Source organism: Enhydra lutris, unplaced genomic scaffold, assembly GCF_002288905.1.
Source record: "Enhydra lutris kenyoni isolate GAN:26980312 unplaced genomic scaffold, ASM228890v2 scaffoldscaffold31, whole genome shotgun sequence".
NCBI classification, from domain to species: domain Eukaryota; kingdom Metazoa; phylum Chordata; class Mammalia; order Carnivora; family Mustelidae; genus Enhydra; species Enhydra lutris.
The window spans coordinates 3,557,133-3,582,361 of record NW_019154115.1 but is presented as its reverse complement, the minus strand read 5'-3'; the positions used below and the strand labels follow the sequence as shown (position 1 = coordinate 3,582,361).

The following is a 25,229-nucleotide window of genomic DNA, read 5'->3' as shown; positions in this document are numbered from 1 at the left end:
TTTCAGTGATTGCAGTTCTGTGCTGTGTGATCAATTATATTTCCTTCTTTACAAGATTCCTGATATGAATCTGTGATATTTGAAGGAGACCAGGTCCAATGGCTTCTCTTTTGTTTCCTGTTTGGACCATGATTTTCTTGTACATATTCTTCCCTAGAATTTCTAATTACCTTTCTCATTTGTTGAGAAAACTAATATGACCATATCACCAAGCCCTTCCAGCTTCTTTCCTACCATTTTTCATTTGGAATCTATTCTACCCTTCATCTGAAAGATATTCTTGTTGGATCATTCTGGTATGTTATTCTAATACAAAATGACTGGCTTGTAGATCTGTCACAATAGGGTCTTAGTGAGACCTCTTTCCCTTTGCAAGCTCAATAGAAAGTATTGTAGTGAATACTGGTTGATTCCTCAATTTACATTGACTCATGATTAGCCTGGGTCAATAATGATGACCCCATTCACTTTGCTAGTTATTGACTCAGAAATTTAACTCTATCTGGCTAATGAGACATGAGGATAAATTAGCAAAGGGGTTTCTGGGAAAGGTTTCTTGTTCCTTTTTTGGGGGAAAAAATACAGGAAACACATCCTTTTTCTTCCTCTGGACATGTCATATGTAGATTTTATATCTGAAATTGTGGCAACCATCTTGCTGTCAGCTTGAGGCTGAAGCCAACATTAGGAAATGGCAGAGCAGACATACGAAAAGAACCTAGCCTCCAGTTGATATCATAGAGTTAATGAATCAACTATTTTCTGGAATCACTACATCTGGAATTTCTGTTTCCTTACAGCCTAAGTCACTTGTTGTTTTGTAGAGCCAAAATGGTGTTTTATGTGGTAAACACTGTTGGCTACCTGCCTAATATTTTTTCTTTTCTTTTTCTTTTTCTTTTTAAATTTTATTTATTTATTTATTTATTTGACCGAGATCAAAAGTAGGCAGAGAGGCAGAGAGAGGGGGAGAAGCAGGCTCCCTGCTGAGCAGAGAGCCCAATGTGGGGCTCGATCCCAGGACCCTGGGATCATGACCTGAGCTGAAGGACAAGGCTTAACCCACTGAGCCACCCAGGCACCCCTCTTCTTCTTTTATTACTAAGAGAACCTTCCCTTTTCCCCCCCCCTTCAGGATAGGAATAGCAATATGCCCTAAAAATGGTTTTCTAAGCTAGCCTGAAACATGCTTTTCTCTTCAGGTTCTTTTTCAGCAAGGTGTGGGGGCCATATGATCCATTTAATACTAGCTAATGAAATATAGATGAAGATTTCTGAGTGGGTCCTCAGGAAAATCTTTTTAATGGGAATAGATTTAGTTTTCATACTTGCTCCTTCCTTCTTCTCCCTGGAAATGGAGATGAAATGTTTGGAGTTATTGCAGCCATCTTGTGACAGGGAGGATGAAAATCAAATGCTAGAGTGGGTAGAACAGAAAAAGAAAGTGCCTAGAACCTTCATGACACCCCTGAGCTGTTAAACCAGCCATTAAATCCTTCCACAAAACTTTTTGTTACATGAAAAAAAAATTATTTAAGCTGCCATTAAGTGTATTTTTAGAGAATACATTGAGAATATAACATTTTCCTCTTCCATGGTTTTCCCCTACATTTTGCTTCATTGTATCCTCAAGATTCTACCTTCTAAAAAGTATATAGGAGGTTAATGTTCTTAGTCTTTGCATATCTAAAAAGACCTTATTTAGTTTTCATACCTGACTGATAGTTTCATAGTATGGATGATTATACAATTCTAGCTTGAAAATAATTTTTCCTTGGGGCACCTTGTGTGGCTCTGTCAGTTAAGTGTCTAACTCTTGGTTTCAGCTCAGGTCATGATCCCAGGGTCATGAGATCAAGCCCCATGTTAGGTGTAGAGATTACTTATAAGTAAAATCTTTAAAAAAAAAAAAAAAAAAAGATAGAGGAGGTGAGTTAAGTTGGCAGGAGAGTAGGGGACCCTAAGTCCATCTGGTCCCTGGAATTCAGCTAGAGAGTTATCAAATCATTCTGAACACCTGCAAAATCAATCAGAGATCTGAGGAAAGAAATATTGCAATTCTACAAATAGGAAAGCAACCACTTTTTGGAAGGTAGGAGATGTGGAGATGTGAATCAGGGCAATATATCAGAGGATACAGTAGAGGGGAGGGAGTTTACTTAAGGATGCGACTGCAAAACATTATAAGCAGTGGAGTGCAAAATCCTAGAAGAGAACACAGGCAGCAACCTCACTGACCTCAGCTGCAGCAAATTCTTGCTAGACATGTCTTCAAAGGCAAGGGCAACAAAAGCAAAAATGAACTATTGAGACGTCATCAGGACAAAAAACTTTTGCACAGCAAAAGGAACAGTCAACAAAATGAAAAGGCAACTGACAGAATGGGAGAAGATACTTGCAAAAGTCTTATCAGATAAAGGGCTAGTATTGAAGTCTATAAAGAATTTATCAAACTCAACATCCAAAAAACAAAAAAATCTAGTCAAGAAATGGGCAGAAGACACGAACAGACATTTCTCCAAAAAAGACATACAAATGGCCAACAGACACATGAAAAAATGCTCAATAACTCTCCACATCAGGGAAATACAAATCAAAACCGCAATGAGATACCATCTCACACTGGTCAGAACGGCTAAAACTAACAACTTGGGAAACAACAGATGTTGGCAAGGAAGTGGAGAAAGGGGCATCCTCTTACACTGTTGGTGGGAATGCAAACTGGTGCAACCACTCTGGAAAACAGTATGGAGGTTCCTCAAAACGTTAAAAATAGAGCTATCTTATGACCCAGCAATTGCACAACTAGGCATTTACCCAAAAGATACAAACATAGAGATTCGAAGGGGCACATGCACTCCAATGTTTATAGCAGCAATGTCCACTTTAGCCAAACTATGGAAAGAGCCTAGATATCCATCAGCAGATGAATGGGTAAAGAAGATGTGATACACACACACACACACACACACACACACACACACACACACACACAGGAATAGTACCCAGCCATCAAAAAGGACAAAGTCTTACCATCTGCAACAATGTGGATGGAACTAGAGGGTATTATGGTAAGCGATATAAGTCAGAGAAAGACAAACACCATATGATTTCAGTCATATGTGGAATTTAAGAAACAAAACAGATGAATACTGGGGAAGGGAAGGAAAAATAAAATAAGGTGAAAACAGAGAGGAAGACAAACAGTAAGAGACTTTTAACTATAGGAAACAAATGAGGGTTGCTGGAGGGGAGGTGGATAGGAGGGTGGAGTAACTGGGTGATGGGAAAACAGGAGGGCATGTGATGTAACCAGCACTGGGTGTTATATATGCCACCGATGAATCACTGAACTCTACCTCTGAAACGAACAATACAAGTTAATTAAACTGAATTTAAATAAAATTTTTTTTAAAAGGAAAGAAGTCAGAGAAAGACAAATACCATATGGTTTCATTCATATGTGGAATTAAGAAACAGAACAAATGAACAAAGAAAAGAAAAGACAAATAAAAAAAAACCAAAAAACCAGATTCCTAAATATAGAGAATAAATGGTTGGTGCCAGAGAAGAGGTGAGTGAGGGGATGGGTTGAGTAGAAAAGGGGTATTAAGAGGCATAAACTTCCAGCTACAAAATAAATAACTTACAGAGATGAAAAGCACAGCATAGGGAATATAGTCACTAAGATGGTAATAATATTGTTTGGTGACAGATGGTGACTACACTTATCGTAGTGAGCACTGAGTAATATGGAGAATTATTGAATCATTATAATGTGCACTTGAAACGGATATAACATGTATGCTAATTATACTTCCATAAAAGTTTTTTTTTTGAAAGTTTTAGAAACTGCACTTATTTTTAGTGTTCTGAAATCTAGAAAGGTATATTCAGGAGCGAGTCTTTTCCATTTATTATGTTTAACACTTGCTGGGATCTGTTAACCAGAAAACTACTGTCTTTTCACTCCTTGGGATAAATTCTGATCCTTCATGGTTTTTCCTCTATTTCTGAATGTTTGACTTTCTGGATCGCTTCTCTTTTTCTCACCTTTTCCTCTCATATTTACCATACCTTTTGCTTTTTCTCAGTGCTCTAACATATTTTCTTTATCTGCCAATTCTTCTATTACATTCCTGACTTCAGCCATTATATTTAAAATTCTAAGAGCAATTTCTTATTCTGTGATTGTTCCTTTATCATAACAATCTGCATTTCATGGATATATTATCTTTTAAAAATCTCTCTGAATAGGTAGCTTTTAAAGATTTTCTGTTCTCTGAATTCCTTATTTCTCTTAAGACAGATTTTTTTTTATCCTGATCTTTTTCTTCTATTTGTATGTGTGGTAATCTATATTCGCTTTGCTATATTTAAGAGAGAAAAACCATGTTGGTATTTCTGTGTAGCTGGTATGAGTTTCCTGTGTGGTGTGTGAGTCTAGATCTGTTTCCCCATTCAGTGTCTTTCTGAAGGGAAAGGCTGATCAGAGGTTCCAAGATGAGCCTTGGAGCCAACTTTAAAACTGGAGAGAGGGAACGGAAGAGACACCTCAAAAGGAGAAGACCTTATTCTGAAATTGTTACCCATGTAGCAACCTTTGTTCTCTGTGGTTAACCCTATCTGGTGAGTTCTGCAGGAGGGTTGATAGCAGGGGGCGTGGTCCAAGTATGGCCTCTTGGGAAGCTGTTTATAGAAAGACTTCTACTTAACTTCTAACTTTCCTTGTATCCCTTCTGTCCTCCCCTGCCAACTCATGGGCTCTGCTGAGCATACCAGCTCCCTCCTCAGCTCCAGGCCTTTCTTAACTTACTCGGAACAGTGGACTCATTCTCTGTCCCATCTATCAATAGCTTCCCTCTACTTACTGTTTTCCAGAAATCTTAGAAAGGCTCCTGCGTGGTGATGGCCCACTCTCGTTCTCTTTGCTGTATTAGGTTATTTTACTTTTACTATCATTTTAATGGCGTTTTAGAGGAAGAGAAGACAAATATGTGTGTTTAATCCACTGTCTTTGCTAGAATTTTATTTTGATTTTCCATTTATCTTCCTAAATGAAATTGTTCTGATAGTTGTTCTTCTTTTCTCTATGGGACCTTTCTTTGGTTTTGGGTTCAGGCCTGCAGTAACTTTAAAAAGTGGTTGGCTCACATTCCAGGTGTTTCCACACTTTGGGATGTTTTAAATTCATCCAAACATTGGTCCAAGGATTTTTACCTCACTGTGACCTGGGACTATGTTTTTAAGTACAGATTCCATTTATTTTTATACCAATACAAGAAAAATATGAAATAATATACATAAGTTGATAACATTTGTTAACTCAGAAGGAGAGGGGGAGAAATAGGGAGACTTAATTTTTATTTTATGCGTGTCTTTATTGTTGGATTTTTTTTTACAACCACTATACACAACTTTTTTTTTTTAAGTTTTTTTTTTTTAAGATTTTATTTATTTATTTGACAGACAGAGATCACAAGTAGGCAGAGAGGCAGGCAGAGAGAGAGGAAGGGAAGCAGGCTCCCCGCTGAGCAGAGACCCCGACACGGGGCTCGATCCCAGGACCCTGGGATCATGACCCGAGCCGAAGGCAGAGGCTTTAACCCACTGAGCCACCCAGGCGCCCCATAACTTTTTTTTTTTTTTATATTTTATTTATTTATTTGACAGACAGAGATCACAAGTAGGCAGAGAGGCAGGCAGAGAGAGAGAGAGGGAAGCAGGCTCCCAGTTCAGTAAGGGAGTCTGCTTCTCCCTCTCCCCATGTCCCTCCCCCTACTTGTGTTTTCTCTCTCTCTCCCTCTCATTTAAATAAATAAAATCTTTAAAAAAATAATTTTTAAAAAAGATTTTATTTATTTATTTGACAGACAGAGATCACAGGTAGGCAGAGAGGCAGGCAGAGAGAGAGGAAGGGAAACAGGATCCCTGCCGAGCAGAGAGCCCGATTTAGGGCTTGATCCCAGGACCCTGGGATCATGACCTGAGCTGAAGGCAGAGGCTTTTTTAAGCCACCCAGGTGCCCCCCCCCAAAATAATTTTATTCATGAGAAATTATATCTACTAATTTTTATTACCCTTATGATAATCACCTTTTCTTTCTTTTTTTTTTAGAGAGAGAGAGTACACAAGGAAACTTGAGCTGGGGAGGGGCAGAGGAAGAGGGAGAGAGAGAATCCTAAGCAGGCTCCAAGCTCAGTGCAGAGCCCTACATGGGGCTTGATCTCACAATCCAAGATCACAGCCTGAGATGAAACCAAGAGTCCTCCGCTTAAGGGACTGAGCCACCCAGGCACCTCCATAGGCTTCCTTTATAATCATCCAGAAGAAAGTTTTCTCATCCATCTTTTCCAGATGTCCCATGAGGGAGAGAGGGTGGAGCTTCCTCAAGCAGAGCTTGGACCAAGGCTGCACGTGGTAGGGAAGCTTTGGGGCCTCAGTCAGGCCAGGCCAATCTGATGGTTTTCAGAGGCCCCATGGGGTGCAGCAAGAGGAGGCCTTGGCATCCCCAGCCATGATCCCTTTTCTTTATTGTGACTGACTCAAAACCTTTGGCTCTCTTTTCCAACTAGTCTTCTACATGGCTCTCAGGGAGCTTGGGGACTTCTGGTGGCCACTCCCCAGCTTGCCTCTCCTTCTTCACCTGGATACTCAACTCCTCAGGTCTGTCTCTGACCTATGGGAAAATCTGCAGTTGGAGCCAAAGGCACACTGGCCTGTCAGTAGAAACTTCCTACAGCACCCACTTGTCCTGCTCATCTAGCAAGATGGCCGCTGCCTCTTGGAACACGTCGTACCAGACCCTGTTGGCCTGGAGGTGCCACAGCCCCTTCAGGAGCTTCTTGAGGTTGTGGGGGTTGTCCTGGAAGGAGAGGCTGCAGTTATCACGGGGAGTGATGCTTCCCTAGGGCCGCCTGCACCTGGCTCTGCAGGGCCCAAGGGCTCTGAGCTCCTCCTCCTCCTGTGCCCTCCAACCTTTGTCTTTCATTTTAACCCCTTTCTTACTCTTCTGTGTGGTTTTTCCATTAAAACATTTCTATTGTGGTAAAATATACATAATGTAAAATTTGCCATTTTAACCATTTTTAAGTTTGCAATTCAGTGGCATTTAAGAACATTCGCAATGTTGTGCAACCATCACCACCATCTATTTCTGGAATTCTTCATCATCCTGAACATAAACTGTGTACTGTTAACCTTAAAAATAAAACTGCCAGTTCGTTTTTACCAGCAAAAATGGGTTTATTCAGGAATAGCAGAGAATTGCAATCTGGGACAAGCAAGCGACAGCAAAAACCATAGGCAAGTCCGGAGAACAGAGGAGAGGAACACTCTTTTTTAGAGGAAAGTGGGAAGTTGGGAAAGGTGTCATAAACAAAAAGCCCACTAAAATAAACTAGGGTTGGGAACCATCGTGGCTTCTCATTGGCTGGGCTGTTGCTGAGGGGAGGAGGGTAGTCTTTTTCCCTCCTGCCATGATAGTAAAGTAGTATGGAGACACAAGGTCCATCTCTTCCTTAGATTTGCAATTGATGATGAATAGTAGAGCCTAAGAGTTCCCACTGCCAGCCTCCCGATTCCATTTTAGTGAAGTTTCCCGTTATTAATTTTCACAGTGCCCATTGAACATTAACTTTTCATTCTTTCCTACCCCCAAGCCCTTGGTAACCTCTAAAATACTTTCTGCCTCTATGAATTTGCCTATTCTGGGAACCACAAATTCAGTGGGAGCATACAGTATTTGTCCTTTTGTGTCTGGCTTATTTTATTTAGCATAATGTTTTCAAGGTTCATACACATTGTATCAGAACTTCATTCTTTTCTAAAGCTGACTAATACTCCATTGTATGTATATACCACATTTTGTTTATCCATTCCTCTGTTGATGGGCATTTGGGTTATCTCTATCTTTTGGCTCTTATCAATACTGTTACTATGAGGATTAGTGTACCAGTATTGATTTCAGTCCTTGTTTTCAATTTTTGGGGGTATGTGCCCAGACATAGAATTCCTGAACCCTTTGGTAATTTTATGTTTGGTTTTTTGAGAAACTAACAGACCGTTTCTACACCAGGCGTACCATTTTGCATTCCTATCAGGAATGCACAATTCCAATTTCTCCACACCCTCACCAACACTAGTTATTTTCTGGATGTCTTTGTTTGTTTGTTTTTAACTGTAGCCATCCTAATGGGTGTGAGGTAGTATCTCATTGTGTTTTGATTTGCATTTCCCTAATGGCTAGTGATTTTGAATATCTTTTCCTGGGCTTATTGGTCATTTATTTATCTTCTTTGCAGAGAGTTCTATTCAAGTCTTTTGCCCATTTTTGAAGTGGGTTTTGGTTTTTGGTTCAGTTATAAGAGTTTTACCATTGTTTATTGATCTGATTTATTATTCTGTCTCTCCTGAATTCCTAAGAAGCATACAGTGGATCTTCTCTATTTGTGCTATCCCATGTGGTAGCCATTAGCCACAGGTGCTATTGAAATTTAAACTTTAGCTGATTAAAATTAAATACAATTTAAAATTCGATTCTTCGGGGGCATTTTGACTTGTCAATAGTCACCTGTGGCTAGTGGCTACCATATTGGACAGCAGAGAATGAACATTTTTATGATTATGAAAAGTTTTATTAGACAACATTGTGCTAGATCTACTTTCCACATCTCTTATTTTTTCTCTAATAATCTGCATCTCTATTTTTATGGTCTTTTATGGTCTTTGAGAGATGTCCTTGACTTCATCATTCATACGTTGAATTGGTCTTCAGTCATGCCCAAATACATTAATGACCACCTAATACTTAATTTTAAATCTTATTTGACAATTAGCTTTATAGATGTCAATATTTCTTTTGTTCTTCTACTGCTACCTTTTCATGGGAGCATATTCCTAGAGATGCAGTTTGCTTTTGATTAACTACAAGGACACTAATTCGCTTAAAAATTTTGTTTTAGATTCTCTGTCTCCTGAATTAGCTTTGTTTCCTCCAGGGTCAAATGTCCTATTTGTTCATCTTGGTTCCTCTCTTCTGTGCTATTGACTTTCCTAATGTCTAATGATTCTTAATTGTCTATTTATATTTTCTGAATGCAAGACAAGGTTGACATATAGCTCATATTTATTATCTTAACAACTGAAGGTCATTTCCACAGCTGGGATCACTCCTTAACTGCAGGATTAATGGAAGGCTCTGGGATGGGAACCGTCAGATAAGCTACCACAGTTGTTAAAATAAAGGGAAGGCTTTATTCTAGAGGCGAGCATTTCATTTGAACCATGGGTGGGCTGCATTCCCTTATTCTTTTCTTCTTTTCCTCCATTTATATTGTGAACGTACAGAATTATCTGGGGCCTAATTTGATTCTCTGGTCTCAAGAACTGACTAGGAGTTCCCCTCAGGCAGGTTCTCCAATTTGATTAGAGAGTGGAAATCATGGCTCTATCCTGGGGCCAAACACTGTGGCCAGCTGCTCTCTATAGAGAGGGCTATAGAGAGGGCTCCGTCGTTTCAGGGCAGACCTTTAATTAGTTACTCCACGGTCCACTTGTGCTCCTTGCCCTGGCAGACTATTGGAAGCTCTTTGAGAAAATTCACCTCTAACCTACGTTTCAGATTTCTGCTTTCATTCATTTAGGATGTGAGTTTCTCTGCTGTGCTGTCTCGGTCAATTGCATGCCATCACCCACGTTCACTAATTGATCTTTGCCTTTGTGGATCTCTGGCGTACTAGATCATGTTAGTCCTCAGTGTATAGTAATCAGCACTAATCCATCATCATTAACATCACTGTTGTTATTATTATTACTTATTTCTATTACATAGTAATAAGTAATAGTTATTACTATTACTTATTACATCATGCACCAGCTCGACTCCTTCGTTATAGGATGAATATATTTTTGCATCACGTATGTTTGCATTTTTAACGGATATGAATGGTACTAAAAGATTTGTCTTCTTTTTTTCGGTGTTGTGTTTCAAATATGTATCTCTAATAGTCTATAAATATCCAGCTAATGCTTTAGGATGCAGCTGCTGTTCCTTTCTAGTCCTGCACTACATTTATTTATTTATTCTCTTGTATCGGAAACCTCGGTTACCTCCAACTCTCCACCCTCACAAACACTTGACAGGGATTTCTATCTGCTCGTGCATTTCAACACTTGCTATTTCTCTGCTTGCTTGTGTTTGCCCACGACGTAGTATTTCATTGCTGCTTGAATGTGTATTTCCCGAGAATCTCTTCCTATTTACACATGAACACCTTGGATCTCCCCTTCTGCAAATAGTGGGTTTTGCAGAAACCCAACTTTGGGGTTTTCTATTGGCCTTTCAATTGGCCTATTCTATTAGCCAGGGTATACGAGATGCAGCTGCTCTACCAACCAACCAAAAACTCTTACTGCCTTAAAAGAAGACGTGTTTATTTCTTGGGACACATGGTGAATCGTGTATTGGCTCCAGAGCTTCCATCCTGAAATGACACACATTATTTCCACTCACATTTCATTGCCATAGCTAGTTCCACGGCCACAGTTAACGTTCAGAGGGTATGGTAAAGTACAATCCTACTATGTGTCCAGAAGGAGGAGAATGGAAAATATTTAATGAACATCACTAATGACAACCATTATCTGTTCTTCTGGTCAAAAACCATCCAATTTGTTTTTTTTCCACTCATAAAAACTACACTCCCTCCCTACATAAGGTAGTTGTCTAAACATTTGAAGGGAAGGAAAATTTTTTTCTTTCTACCCTTTGAGGGACCCCATAACAAAAGACAGATTCACAAGAGAAAAATAAACAAAAGGTTATTAATATGTATATTTCCTATATACATGGGAGAAACTTAGAGAAGAGTGATGCAAAGAGATGGGTTAGAATGCAGGTTTAAACAGCACAATGCATTTTTAGAGAAATAACAGGACAAAGAAAAAAAAAACCCACACATTTTTAGGCTTCCAAGGGTGGCAAATATGGGAAGGTAAATATATGGGAAACTAATGGTTAGTTTAATAGTTAGTAAATATATAGGCAACTTGGGGTGCCTGGGTGGCTGGGTGGGTTGAAGCCTCTGCCTTCAGCTTGGGTCATGATCCCAGGGTCCTGGGATCGAGCCCTGCATTGGGCTCTCTGCTCAGCGGGGAGCCTGCTTCTTCCTCTCTCTCTCTCTGCCTGCTGCTCTGCCTACTTGTGATCTCTGTCTGTCAAATAAATAAATTAAATCTTTAAAAAATATATACATGGGCAACTAGTGGTTAGTTTAATAGTAAACTTTGCATGTAGATTCTTATAGTGACTCCAAGCTGATAGGGTCTAAAGTTACCTTTGGTGATTAACTTTCACTTTCCCTGGCAGAGAGGGAGGGAGGGACACCTTTGAGAATTTATGTCCTGCTTTTAGGCAAATAGGAGAAGGATAGGTAGATTTTCTTGTATTTGCTTTTTCTCAATTGCCTTCAGCTCAAAATAATCCTTATGCTAAAGTGGCATATTTTGGGGTGACATATTCTAATTCCTTTCACATTCCATCCTGTCACCCACACTCTCTGTCCCAGGAATGTATAGTTCCTTGCTTCTGCCCTGATTGCCTGCTCTGGAAGTAGCTGCCTTGTCCTTTGCTCTCCATAACCCTTGGCTGTACCTTCTGGAAGATTCTTTGCTTTCCATCATCCTCTTTGGCCATAGACAACAGCACATTTCCTGCGCATTGATGGCTGGGGCTCTAGAGTCATTTTAAGGCTCACAGGGTCATAAACTTTATGCTCACAACTTCTTCGGCCATGCGGATATTTTCTAAAACCTTAGTAGCCTTCTTATTTATTTCATTCTCCTAAGTTCTCAATGATAAAAATACAAACAACACAGTTGTTTGATAGGACTCATCTGCTATTTTCCAGGTGTATTTCTTGGATTTCCTAGATTTCTTGCTAAACCTCTTCCCCACCCTTTTTTTTTTTTTTTTTTTTTTGCATAATTGCAGGTAAGGTGTTGAGTTTATCCGGCTGTTGTGGAAGAGCTGCACACTTAGTCTCTTAGGGCCATTTTGTCGAATTAAAAGGGATTACTGATACTTCACCTTTAGTTGAACCCTCACTCTCAGCCATCTTTAGCCATGCAAAGGTTTTCATCAATGGATGAAACAGACATAAATTTGATGTGATCCTTGTCAAAAGTCTGAGATTTTAAGGAGCATTGTCCTTCCAAGCCCTCCTCATTTTTCCTTTTACTTGTGAGAGTTGAGAAACAGCTGTCACTTCCAACTGTGCAAGACCTCCGTTTTCTGGTCCCTCTCAATCCCCTTCCATTCCTGCTTGGAAATATGCCAGTTACTTAATGCTACCTTCAAATAAGAAATTTATTTCAGATAAGAAATTCATGCTCACTATTATCTTCCTTTCCTCTAGCATTAAAAGTTTATTAGGTATGAGACATGCCTTCCAGGTTATTGCAGATGACAGTTTTATTCAATATTTTCCACTATATAACAGAAAATGCTATCCCTCCAACATCTGCTGAGAGTTTCCTTGCTCCCTGGTGACCAGCTCCTAAACCATTGCCATATATTTTAGATTATACTGTTATGTTGGGACCCCTTTCTTCTATCAGTTAGGATAGATTAAATTAGGCTAGGTGACAGCCATCCAGGTGCCCCTATACAAGGATTTTTGTGGACATATGTTTTTAATTCATCTAGGAATGGAATTGTTTGGTCATAAAATAGATGTATGTTTAACTTTTTAAGAAACTACCAGGTTCCCACAGTGGCAGTTTAATCGTATGCTTCTACCAGCAATATGTGAGAGTTCTAGTTCCTCTATATCTTCTATAACACTTCGTATTATAAAGTGTTGTAGGGGCGCCTGTGTGGCTCAGTGGGTTAAGCCTCTGTCTTCAGCTCAGGTCATGATCTCAGGGTCCTGGGATCAAGCCCCACACAGGGCTCACTTCTCCATAGGGAGCCTGCTTCCTCCTCTCTCTCTGCATGCCTTTCTGCCTACTTGTGATCTCTCTGTTAAATAAAGAAATAAAAAATCTTTAAAAAAAATAAAAAATACAGTGTTGTAAATATTTTTCACTTTAGCCATTATAACAGGGATGTATTTCCTTACTGTCCTTTTATTGGATTGCCACTTAATTGTTGCTTTAATTAGCATTTCTCCAATGACTAATGATTTCAAACACTTTTGTCATACAGCTAGTGGTGATTGGTATACCTTCCTTTGTGAAATGTCTGTTTTTTGCCCATTGAAAAAAACTGTGTTGTTTGTATTTTTATCATTGAGTCGCAAGAGCTCTTTATATGTTGTGGATACACGCCCTTCATCAGATATGTGTGTTGTGAATATTTACTCTCAATCTGTAGCTTGCCTATTTGTTTTCTCGATGGTGCTTTCTGATGAACAGAAGTTCTACATTTTGATAAGGTCCCATTTATCAGTCTTTTCTTTTATGGCTTATACTTTCTGGAGCCTCATAGGAAATCTTTGCTTTTTCAGTAGTCACAAAGATATTCTCCTACAGCTTTCAGTAGCTTTATTATTTTAGCCCTTATGTTCCAGTTTATGATCCATCTCAAATCTAGGTTTTTGCATACAGAATAATGTAGGGGTTGAGGTCTTTTAGTTCCCACATGGATACCCAGTTGTTCCAGCACCATTCTGGGGGACATTTTTCTTTCCCTGCTGAGTTACTTTGACCTTTTTATCAAAAGTCATTTGACTGTATATTTGTGGGTCTATTTCTGGAGTCTGTGTCTGATTCCATCGATTTGACCATCTTTCCACCAACAGCACATCATGTTGGCTACAGTTTGGGGGTTTTCTTTTTCTTTTTCCTTTTTTTTTTTTTTTTTTTTTTTGGTCTGAAAATGTCATTGTTTTGCTTTCATATTTTGAAGGATTTTTTGTTGGAGATAGAATTGTATGTTTGCAGGTTTTCATCAGCACCCTAAAGTTGTTCCATTTCCTTTTGGTTTTATAGTTTGGGTACAAAATCATCAAATCTTACTGTTGCTGCTTTGAAAGTAATGTGTTTTCATTCTCTGGTTGCTTTTAAAGTTTGCTACTTAGCTTTGGTTTTCAGCTATTTGACTATTAAGTACTTAGACGGAGCTTCCCTTGTATTTATTTTGCTTGGGCTTCAACAAACATCTTGAATCTTTACATTGATATCTCTGATCACTTTTGGAAAGTTTTTGGTCTTTCTCTTCCAATTTTACTTCTGTTTTATTCTCCCTCTCCTCTCCTCTGGGACTCCAGTTGCACATACATTTAAGCTTTTGATTGTGTCCTAACATGTCTTTTGTGCTCTGTCCATTCTTTTTTCTCTGTGGGCTTCAGTTTGGGTCATTTATATTGATATTTGAGTTCACTAATGCTGTTTGTTGCTCTTAAATCCATCCAGTGAATTTGTAATTACAGATACTGCATTTTGTAGTTCCAGAAGGTCTGTTTGATAGTTTTATAGGTTACAATTCTCTACTGAAGTTTTCGCTTTAACAATTTTGTCATACTTCACATTTTTCTCTTTGACATATTTGTAATAGTTATTGAAGCGTCTTGTCTGCAAAATAAGATACAATGTCTTGTCTGCTAACCACAAAATCTGGGACATCTGTGGGTCTTCTTCTATTACTAATTTTTCTTCTCCTGAGAATGTGTGATCACATTTTCCTGCCCTTTCACATGCCTTATAATTATTTATTGTAAGCCAGAGATTGTATATACATGAACTGAGACTGAAGATGATGATATTTTCCCCAGAGAGGTTTTACCCTTCCTTTATTGGGCAGATAAGATAAGGGGTCAATCATAACAATATGATTAGAAAATGAACTGCATTGGGGTGGGGTTGTAGTTTTGCTAGTCCCTACCTCCTTGGCCATGAGACACCCTGGGAAATTCATTTATGCCTTTCAGAGGCTTGAAATTAGCTCCTTAGCCTCTCAATCAACACAGCATCAAAATTTTGCAAATAACTAAGAGAGCTATATGTATGACAAAACCCCCCTTCCTCTAGCAGGACTTTTGTCTACTAAGCACTGTGAGTCTGTGGGGAAATTTCACTGTTATTCTACACCCTCCTCATCTGCCCCCAGCTTCCTGTGCCACTCAAGCACTCAGCAAATGTTCTGTGGGAGAAAACTGAGGGCCATCACCGATTTCCCATCTCTCATCCTTATTATTCCAGTGTCTTTCCTTTCAGCCCAAGGAAGGAGTGGCTGCCCAGGCTTTGAATCCCGTCCCTTTCTGCTTTCTTAAAGATCTTTATGTAGACTATATCATACCCCTTCTCTCCCATGCAATTTGTCTTCTTCCTCTCTTGGTACCTTTCCATAAGCACATAAGTTCAGGTATCTCATATCTTTTTTTTTTTTTTAAATTTTATTTATTTATTTATTTGACAGAGAGAGAGAGAGAGAGATAACAAGTAGGCAGAGAGGCAGGCAGAGAGAGGGAGAAACGGGCTCCCCACTGAGCAGAGAGCCCGATGTGGGGCTTGATCCCAGGATCCTGAGATCATGACCTGAACTAAGGGCAGAGGTTTAACCCACTGAGCCACCCAGGCACCCCAAGGTCTCTCATATCTTGAAGAAAGCATTGCAACCTTTTTTCATCCTTGTGTTCTTGAACTACTGGTCCTTCCATTCAGACGGATGGAACAACTTATTCAACGAACTATAGTTGAACACCTACAATGTGCCAGGCAGAATTCTAGGGGGAATACATCCTGAACAAAAACAAAGCCTTGACTCTTATGGAAATTATATTCTATGGAGGGATACAGAAAATAAACACATAAGCAAGTAATATAGTCAGAAGGTTAATAAATTCTAAGGGGGGTGGGGAATGAAGCAGAATGAAGGATTTGGAGATGATTGGGGATGGACACTAGGTGAGTATCATTTTATATAGGGTGGTCAGGGAAGCCTTCCATGGTAAGGTAACATCTGAACAGAGACCTGAAAAAAGTAAGGGAATAAGCTGTATGGACACCTCGAGGAAGAGTGTCCTAGTCAAGGGGAATAGCACATGCAGAGGTCCTGAAGCAAATGTGCCTGGTGTACTCAAAGAACAAGGAAGGGAGCAGGAAGAGGAAGCAAGGAGAAGAGTGGCAGATGAGATCATAGAAATAGCAGGGGGCCAGGTCATACAGGGCTTTGTAAACCAATTTAAGGACTCGTTTTTACCTTGGAGAAATCTGGAAAGTTTGAAAGTTTGGAAAGAAATCTGAAAGTTTGCTTATATGTAAAAGGATCACTCTAGCTGTTGTGTAGACAATAAACTATAGACTGAAAAGGAAGCAAAGAGACAGATTAGGATGCTATTGAAATACAAGAATGTGACGAAGATGGCTTGGATCCGGGGAGGTGGGACGAGGTCATCTGGTTCTGAATATATTTTGAAAGTAGTTATAGTAGGATTGCCAATGTAGGGTTTGCAAGAAAGAGGAAAATCAAGGATGACTGCCAGGTTTTTGGCCCTAGCTATTGAAGAATAGAGTTGTCATTACCTGAGATGAAAAGGCTGTAGGAGAAAAGGGTTTGGTTTTTTTTCTTGGTTTTATTTCCATAATGGGGGGTGGAAATTATAAGTTTGATTGGAGACAAGTGGAGATGCTGAGTAGGCAGTCAGATATACAGAATTCAGGGACACATTCCAAGCTGGAGATTTAAATTTGAGAGTTGTCAGCACACAGATAATATTTAAAGCCATTGGAGGATGAGATGACCAAGGGAGTGGGCACTGAGCCAGAAGAAAAGAGTTCTGAGTACTCAGTCCTGTTGGTCCCCAATATGAAGGGGTTGGCCAGAAGAGAAGGACCAGCCCGGGAGATTAGAAGGAGCAACCAGTGAAAGGAGAAGAAAAGAAAAAGAGGGGAACATTCTAGAAGTTGAAAGTGTTTCAAGAAAGAAACAGAACGTATCAGGGGAGAGTGAAAGGATTGATGATGCAAGAGAAAGAAAGTGACTGATGATGTCCTCAAGGAGAGGAGAGTATGCAAGAGGGGGGTGGCCTCCATAGGAGCACCCCATCTCACCCACAGCATCAGGGGCAGGCAGAGCACGTGGGCCACTTGCTCTTTCTCCCCTTACAGCTCTGCTCTTCGCACGTGGGCCACTTGCTCTTTCTCCCCTTACAGCTCTGCTCTTCTCGAGGGTGGCTTTCCCCTTCTGCCCCCACCACCTGACCCCTTTCTGGTCTCAGACCCAAGAGGCACTCCACCAGGATAATCAGATCAGAGTCTTCCCAACCCCTGGAATGTCTTAGACAAGTGCCAGACCTCGGCAGGACTCTGATGCTATTCACTTATCAAATTTTTCCCATTCTTCGAGGTCATCTAGAAGCCCATCTCCTCTGGGCACCCTTCCTAAACTTCCACAGCCCCAGCCCACAGTGCTTCCTCCTCCCCTGCCCTCCCACTTCCTCCTCCAACCTGAGACTGGCATTGAAGGGCATCACCCTTGGAGAGCCAGGTTGGAGTGAGAACGGAGGCCCTCTCCAGCTGCATTTTGACACATCACCAGGAGGGGGCTCAGGGTAGCAAGTGCATCTGTCAACCACAGTAGGGACAACTTGCAAAAGGGTGGGGAGGTTGGAGGCAATCTGTTAGTCCCTTCCCAACTTTGCAGACTGCCTGTGAGTGTGCTAGCCTGCTTCATTAGTCCTGCCTGCTTCAGGGCCCCGGGGGGGAAATCCTTCAGGTGCTCTCTGGGAGAAACAGTCACTGACTCAGTAGGTCCTTGGGGACATTGGGCAGGACTCTTTCAGAAGAAAAGGAGGCAGCTCCTTTTCCATAACAGCTAACCCATTCTCTTCCTCCCATGCACCATCCTTGTCAGGGCTGGGAGGAAAGCCCTGATGTCCTGGTTTCCAGCCCACTGTCCCGTCTACACCTCACTTCCTCTGGTCTGGGTTGAGGCATTCACTCCAGAGTTCAAAGTTTCTGCCAGCTACAACATTAGGAGGTATGGGGGGTGGGGGGAACCTGGCTGAGGAACCTGAGGAGATCAAGCTGGGGGCCTGCCCTGAGGAACCCTTGAAATTACATGGGACAAGCAGAGAACACTGGGCAGCACATGTCAAAACCAACCAGAGTTGAAGTTGGTGCATGTTTCTTGAAGGAAACGGGAAGTAAGCGTATTTGTCCAGTTTGAGAGGCCAACGTCTGGTCGACTCCCTGTCCCTGAGGGGAGGGAACTGAGCTGTGTGAATATTTACAGACGTGTGGAGGGTGTGAAGATTGATGAAGTGGGAGGACATTTTGACAGCAATGCTGACTCCAACAGAATGGAACAGGGGATTTCTAGGGTGAGTGGAAACACCCCAGGGGTGGCTGGGATCATTCCTCAGAGGTGGCCATGCCTCCCTGAGTGGATAAAGTCTGACGCTGCTCAAGGCCCTGGTTGGAAACCCAAGGCCCATCACGGGTTTGTCTGTGGGGGTGTCGGGTTTCCTCGGAAAGCCTGGTTGTAGAGATTTCTTTAGAAGTTGTATTTGCGATGATCTCATCATGGGAAACGAGGAAAGAAGAAGAGATGCCAAATATGTTATTGTGCTGAAAATCCTGTTTTAAGAAAACAATCGCAAGATTGTATTCATTAGCAACTGCTAACCACAAAAGTGGAAAAAACAGTTATGCCAATAAGAAATAATCCCCACGTTGGATAGAGTGCGTGTCCTTGGGGATGGAGCCAGTGGGGAGAGAGCCCACTTCTGGTGACAGAAGCAGGGTGGGAGGGAAACTGTCAGAGGGCTGGCCGGACGCTGGAGCTCATATAGCCTGCCTACCTCAGACTGGGATTCTCTCCAGGGTCAGTGACCTGAGGGGCCACTGATCCACACACAAGGCATGGTCCGGGAAGGACAAGTTCCATCACCCCCCGCATGTCTCCACATGAGAGGCAGAGTGGGCTGAGGGAAGCCAGCAAGAGAAAGGGGCTGGGATTGGCAGTCAGTCATCCCGCCTCGGAAATGAGGATTTGGCCGGGGTGCTTGATTTGGTTAAGTGTCTGACTCTTGGTTTCGGCTCAGGTCATGATCTCAGTGTCATGAGATCGAGGTGTGTTTTAGGCTCTACACAGGGCCTGGAGCCTGCTTAAGATCCTCTCTCCCTTGGGGTGCCTGGGTGGGTCAGTCAGTTGGTTAAGCGTCTGCCTTCTGCTCAGGCTGTGATCTCAGGTCCTGGGATGCAGCCTGGCATCAGGGTTCCCGCTGAGCCAGGAATCTGCTTGTTCCTCTGCCCCTCCCTCCACTCATATGCTCATTTGCTCTCAAATAAAGAAATAGAATCTTAAAAAAAGAAGAAGAAGAAGACTCTCTCTCTCTCCCTTTCCCTCTGCCCCCACCTCCTGCTTGCATGCTTTCTCTCTCGCTCTCTCAAGAAAAAAACAAAACAAAACAAAACAAAAAACAAAAAACTGACAGGTGAATAATAAACCATTCTCACTATTGGGACAGCTTAGCTTTCCCTTGTGCCGGCACCAGGGCTGGGACCGTGGTCGGATGTCCTGAAGATGTCCAAGCACGTACCTCAAGCCCAGCTAAAACCACATGACCCTCATGAGTCCCCGTAACTCAAAAAGCAATACTAGGATTTGAGATTTAGCACCTGGATTGAGACTAGGATTTCTGGATTTCAAATGGTTTATCCCCTGTCTTCCCTAGGAAGGTCTCCCCTGCTGGCTTCTCCTGAGGGGACCCTTGTTCTCCAAGCCTGGGGCTCTTGGTCTTATCCCTCTCGCTGGAACCCTTAACTTGTTCTGTTCTGTGCTCTTTTCTCTGAGCCTGTCATAGGCCAAACCTAGGAGCAGGACCAGGGCCAGGGGACATAAATGAGGCCCTTGTGATGCAACACTGAAGGAGGCCCTCATTCTTAGGGTTGTGCAAGTGCTGATAACTGGGTTATTAGCACGTGACTAGAAGTCATCAGAAAAAAAAAAAATCAGAAAAACCAAAACAACTCCCAGTATGAGGGAAAAACGTCTCCTGGCACCACAGTGCTCTTTTACTTTTGTTGTTTTCTTTCTTAACTCCATCCCGGCCCTCCGGCTTGGAGAACCACCCTGACCCTCCAGCACAAGGACAGACTCCAAGATGGATTCCTGGTATCCCGAGCGCAGGAAGCGTGGGCTGGAGAAGGAAGAGGAGAGCAGCGGGAGGAGGGTGAAAGCTACCACCCAGGACAGGGGAGGACAGATACTGGAGAGGGTGGCCAGGGAAGAAGAGGGGACAGTGGGCCAGATGGGGACAGCTGGTCATACAAGCCTTGTTAGAAGATGTTTTGTTATTTTTCAGTGTATGTGTTGGATGGGGTGGGGGTGTTAAGGTGTTCTTGACGGATCAGTTCTGCTCTTTTTTCCAGGCTGCTCCTGCTCTTTTGCCCCCCAGATGCTTCCAGCTGGAAGTATTTGGATCTAGACACCTAAAGTCTAACACTCAAGTGTCAGGAATAAGAAAGCAGAAAGCAGGAACGTGCCCTGGTCACTATGCTCTATATTCAACCCTACACTGGATCCGGTTATTTAGGGGAAACTTGGTTGCCTTAGACAGTCTGGGCTGGCTGGCGGCCCCAAATGGCAGCCTTCTGCACTCTAATTGAGTGGGTGGGGCTGGGTGGGGTGGTGGCCTTTGCCAAAACATCAAGGACTGAAACTGTAGTTTCAGACCTGAAAATGCAAACAAGTTTGGAGGTAAAGTGCAGCCTGTGTAAGGGGAGGCCAAGGTCAAGATACTGGTGTCACGGGGAACTTGGAAAAAATGCCCTAAGGGGGCCTTTGGCCCCCAGCACAGCCAATACTTGATTTTTCTTTCTTAGGGAAATGAAGAGTTCTGGGTATTGTTCTTAGGTGAAGCCTGCCAACGTCTTGGAGCTGCTTTCTGAAAGATGGGCTGCTTAGCTGCTCTAAGGAGCCCAACCTCACACCGCCCCCCTCACTTAAAGCTAGGTTAAGGAATTCAGTTTGCTTGATTTAAGGGTATTCAAATAGATGAGGAAAATACTTGTCCTTTTGTATGTTAAGGAGGCTAAAGAAAGATGTCTTTGAATTTTATTGGCATCTCAGAAATTCTGTTCCAGGAAAAGTAATAGGAGGGTCAGCACACGGCCTCCCTTTGCTAGAATGATGGTCTGATGCTCCTTACAGCGAGCCTGGGGAGGATGAGACTCTCAAGGGTCACTGTTCAATCTCTCATCAATCCTGAATGAGCAATGGCAACTCTGGGGGTGAGGCCAAGGGCTGGAAGCAATCCTGGGTCCGGGAGGCAGCTGCACGATGCCTTCGGAACCAGACTGCGTCTGACTTTCTCCTCAGCGACCCTTAGCTTTTGTCCCCAGAGCTTCAGGATGACTGCTGTACAACCGGTTGTGTGTCTGCATTTCTAGCACAAAGAAAAAGAAGAGCAAAAGGCGAAGGCACATGCCAGCTAGGCCCGCTCCTTATTGTTACTCTGAAAAATGTTTAATTGTGGTAAAATACAGACACGATAGAATTTACCATCTTAACCATTTCTAAGGGCACAGTTCAGTAGCGTTCCATACATTCAGACTGTTGTGTAACCCATCTCCAGAACTTTTCCCATCTCATGAAACAAACTCCATATCCACTTAACAGCAACCCCCCACCCCCGCCCCATCCCCTCCTCCTCCAGGCCCTGGCAACCACACTTCTCCTCTCTGTCGCTAGGAATTTGATTGCTCTGGGGACCTTACGTAAGTGGAATCATACAGTACTTGTCTTTTTCAGACTGGCTTAGTTCACTTAGCATCTTGTCCTTGAGATTCATCCATTGCATAGCATGTGTCCGAATTTCCTTACCTTTTAAGGCTGAATAATGTTCCATTATATGTATTACCACATTTTATTTATCCATTCATCTACTGATGGCCACTTGGGTTTTTTCTACTTTTTGGTCATTGTGAACAAAGCTGCTATGGACGAGAGCATACAAACATCTCTTTGAGACTGTGCTTTCAATCTCTTGGGTTTATTCTCAGAAGTGGGATTGTTGGATCCCATAGTGATTCTATTTTTAATTTTTTGAGGAACCACCAAGCTGTCTTCCGTTGCATAAGCCCATTCCTTTAACATGTTTTTCTCAAAGCCCCAACCTGCAAGTTTCACTTCCATCTCATTGGCCACAGTGGATCACGTGATCACTTCTAGCTGCAAGGGAGCCTGGGAAATGATGTATTTTTGACTAGGCATAGAAAAACATCCTCTGTGATGTGGAGATTCCTGTATATTAGGGACAGTCACTCCAGCTGCTTGTGTTCAAGGCAGGTGTCTGAGTCTCAGCTGAGCCCATCCCAGACACTCTATCTATTCCCTGCCCTAGCTGTTTATCCTATCAGGGGGATCAGCACCCTCTCAAGCCACTGCTTCCAGAAATGTGAGGCAATACTCACTTCCTTTCCTCCTGACCTGTTCTCTTAAGCAATTATGAAAAAATATCTCTCCCCACACACACCAATATAAACTGTCCTGTGCTATTCCTTCCTTGTCCATCATGGCTGAGTCAAGCCTCTGCTTCCACACTATAAGTCCTCTGGGATATGACCTGTGTCACCACTGCAGGGCACAAGGCACAGGATTGACTCTTGGTGGAGGGAAGGAGAGTCCATTCTTCCAGATTAGTTCTATGCCACCTCCAGGGTCCTGCTGGAGGGATCCTGGCTCTCTCAGCCTAAGGACACCTCTTCCTCAAATATTTCTCCCCAGGTTGTGGGGCCTGGTGGGGGCTGCTCATCCTGCGATCTATGAAGTCAGGCCCAGCCTGGAACAGGACCTGATAGGACGGGGGAGCAGTACGCATTGGTGGAGAAGCTCATGACCTCCAAGCCAGATGGTCGGGCCTTGAACCCCTGTTCTCTGCTCCCATCCCTAGAAGCAGTTACGTAGACATAGCCGCTAACAAACTTAAATTCAGAAACACATGTGCACGTAGATTCAAATACAGAGTTGCTCACACAAACGTCCATACCCATGCACCACTGACACACACACACACACAGAGGCACAGAATTAAATTTGCATTCGGCACTTAAATTCAAGGGGGCAAATCTTGTTCCTCCAATTACTACTTTTATCCTTTAGTAATTTATTAATCTATGTCTCAATTTCTTTTATTTGTCAAATGAGGATAATCATGGCATTCCACTCACTGAGTTGTGAATATTAAATGAGATAAAATAGTAGAGAACTTACAAGTTCTTACACCTTACAGAGATGCGCATGCATTCATTCTATTTCCTGAGCCCCCTCCTCCTTCTCTGTTGCCACTTGGTGGTGAGCCTGGCAAAAGCACGAGGTTCGAATCCTTCCATCCAGCCTCAGGTTTCTCACCTGTAAAACGGGGCTAATATTATCTATCTGGTGGGACTGTAGTGAGGCTCTAAAGGGGTCCCAGCAGGGAAAGCTCCGAGTCTAGATCCTGGCCCCCAGAAGTCTTGCAACGCTTGAGCTGTTCCTGTCTGTAACTGATGAAGAACAGGTCGGAGAGCAGGTGCACGGACTGGATGTGCAAAGAAAGGTAAGCGCCTAACGCCGCCCCCCCCCCGCCCCGCCCCCAATCTCCTCCCAGGCTGGAGCTGGGGCCTCTAAGGACAGAGCCCAGACACGGGGATCAGAGCTGCTCCCCCTGTTGGAACCTGGCCTGGGGCTGGGGGCAGGGCTGGTCGGGTGGCCGTGGGTGGGAGGAAAAGAGGAAAACCAGCTCAGTGGAAATTACCCTGCGGTTGGCTTAGGCGCCCACGACACTGTATTTATAGAGAGCTCCCTGCAGCTCTTAATTCCTCGCAGTCCACTTAATCCTTTCCAGGCCGCGGTACCAGCCCCGGGCGGAGGGAGAACACAGGACTGGGGTCGGCTCGTGGGATCCGGGATTCGAGATCCGGCTCTGCGGCCAGCCGCCTGGAGGGTGGGGTGGTCAGCGGGCAGTCACCTGTCCCCTCTCGCAGAATATAAACGTCGGATCTTGAGAGTGTGGGAACGGGGAGGGGGAGGGGCACGGGCAGACCAGCGCCCCCTGGCCCGAGTCCAGAATCTGGTCTGGGGTCAGGGGCGGGGTCCGGGCCGATGCCCTGCCCAGCGGGCGGGCTCAGGCCTCTGCCCCGGACAGCCGCCGCGGGGCCAATCCCGCCTCTGGGGCGCACCCGGGCTGCCTTTCCGGGCCCGCGGCTTCCTCCAGCCCGCCCCGCCCCTCCCCTCCCCTCGGCCTCTCCGGGCCGCCCCCGACCCCCACTCAAGCCCGGCCTCGCGGCGGCGGCGGCTAGACAACTCTCCGCCGCGTCCCCGCGTCCCAAGAGCCGGCCGCGGCGCGGTGAGTGCTTGCGTGGCGCGGGCCCGCGAGGGTGGGGGCGGCCTTTGTCTGCGGCCGAGCGGTGCCGGGCAGCCGGACCGCGTGCTGTGCCCTCCCTTGCAGGGCGCCCGCGCCCGGCCCACTCCCCGGGTCCGCGGCGTAGCCGGGCTCTGGGCCCCGAGGCAGCGGGGGCCGCCACAATCCAACCCCGCCCTAAGCTTGTCGCCGAGGGGGCTGGGGGACAGTGGGACCTGCCCTTGCCTGGGAGGTCCTGGAGGAGGCTGGTGGGTGCTTATGCTTACCCGGGCCCTGGGCGTGCAGGGGCGTGGGGGCAGATCTGTCACTGTGTTGATGATTCTGGAAAGCTCAACGAAGCCAGCCGGGGTTAGCGGGGAAGCAGGGTCTTCCGGCCCCTCCAGAGGGCCCTGCAGAGGAAAACACCCTGAGTCCCAGCTCCGAGGAGGGAGAGGTGCGGGGGAGGGTTGGGAAAGGGAACCCACTCTTCTTGGCCCTGAAGGGAGGACTTACGCGGGCAGCAGTGGGCGGGAGGGGGACAGATTCTGAAAAAAACAGGTAGGGACAGCTGACCTGGGGGAAGGGGTGAATAGGTGTTGGGGGTGGGGGGCGAACACGCAGGAGCAGGATGGAGCGATTTGGGCTCTGAAATTCTCCAAGAGATGGTGGGGGTGGTAGGACAGAGAGGAGGTAGGAAACTTGGTGTCCCGAAGGTGGGGACACACTAGAGGGGAGGGAGTTGAACCTCAGTGTCCCAAGGCCCTCAGAATGCTGTTTAACCCGGGAGTTGGCAGGTTTGGTGGCCTAAGGCAGCAAACTGCCAGAAAAGGGGATTTATTTCTAAGCCAGACCTGCCCTAATGAGAAATGCGTGACAGATGACTCAGAAATGGATGGATCTATC

At 43.9% G+C, this 25,229-nt stretch overlaps 1 protein-coding gene across 1 annotated transcript in view; it reads left to right on the top strand.

Annotated features, from left to right (window-relative positions):
* Nucleotides 1–24,275: 24,275 nt before the first annotated feature.
* Nucleotides 24,276–25,229, top strand: part of LOC111153250 (CD276 molecule) — a 29,622-nt gene continuing 28,668 nt past the window's right edge. Inside the window, exon 1 of the mRNA XM_022512157.1 lies at nucleotides 24,276–24,332. The gene's annotated coding sequence lies outside the window, so the exon portion shown is untranslated. The remainder of the gene's footprint in view (nucleotides 24,333–25,229) is intronic.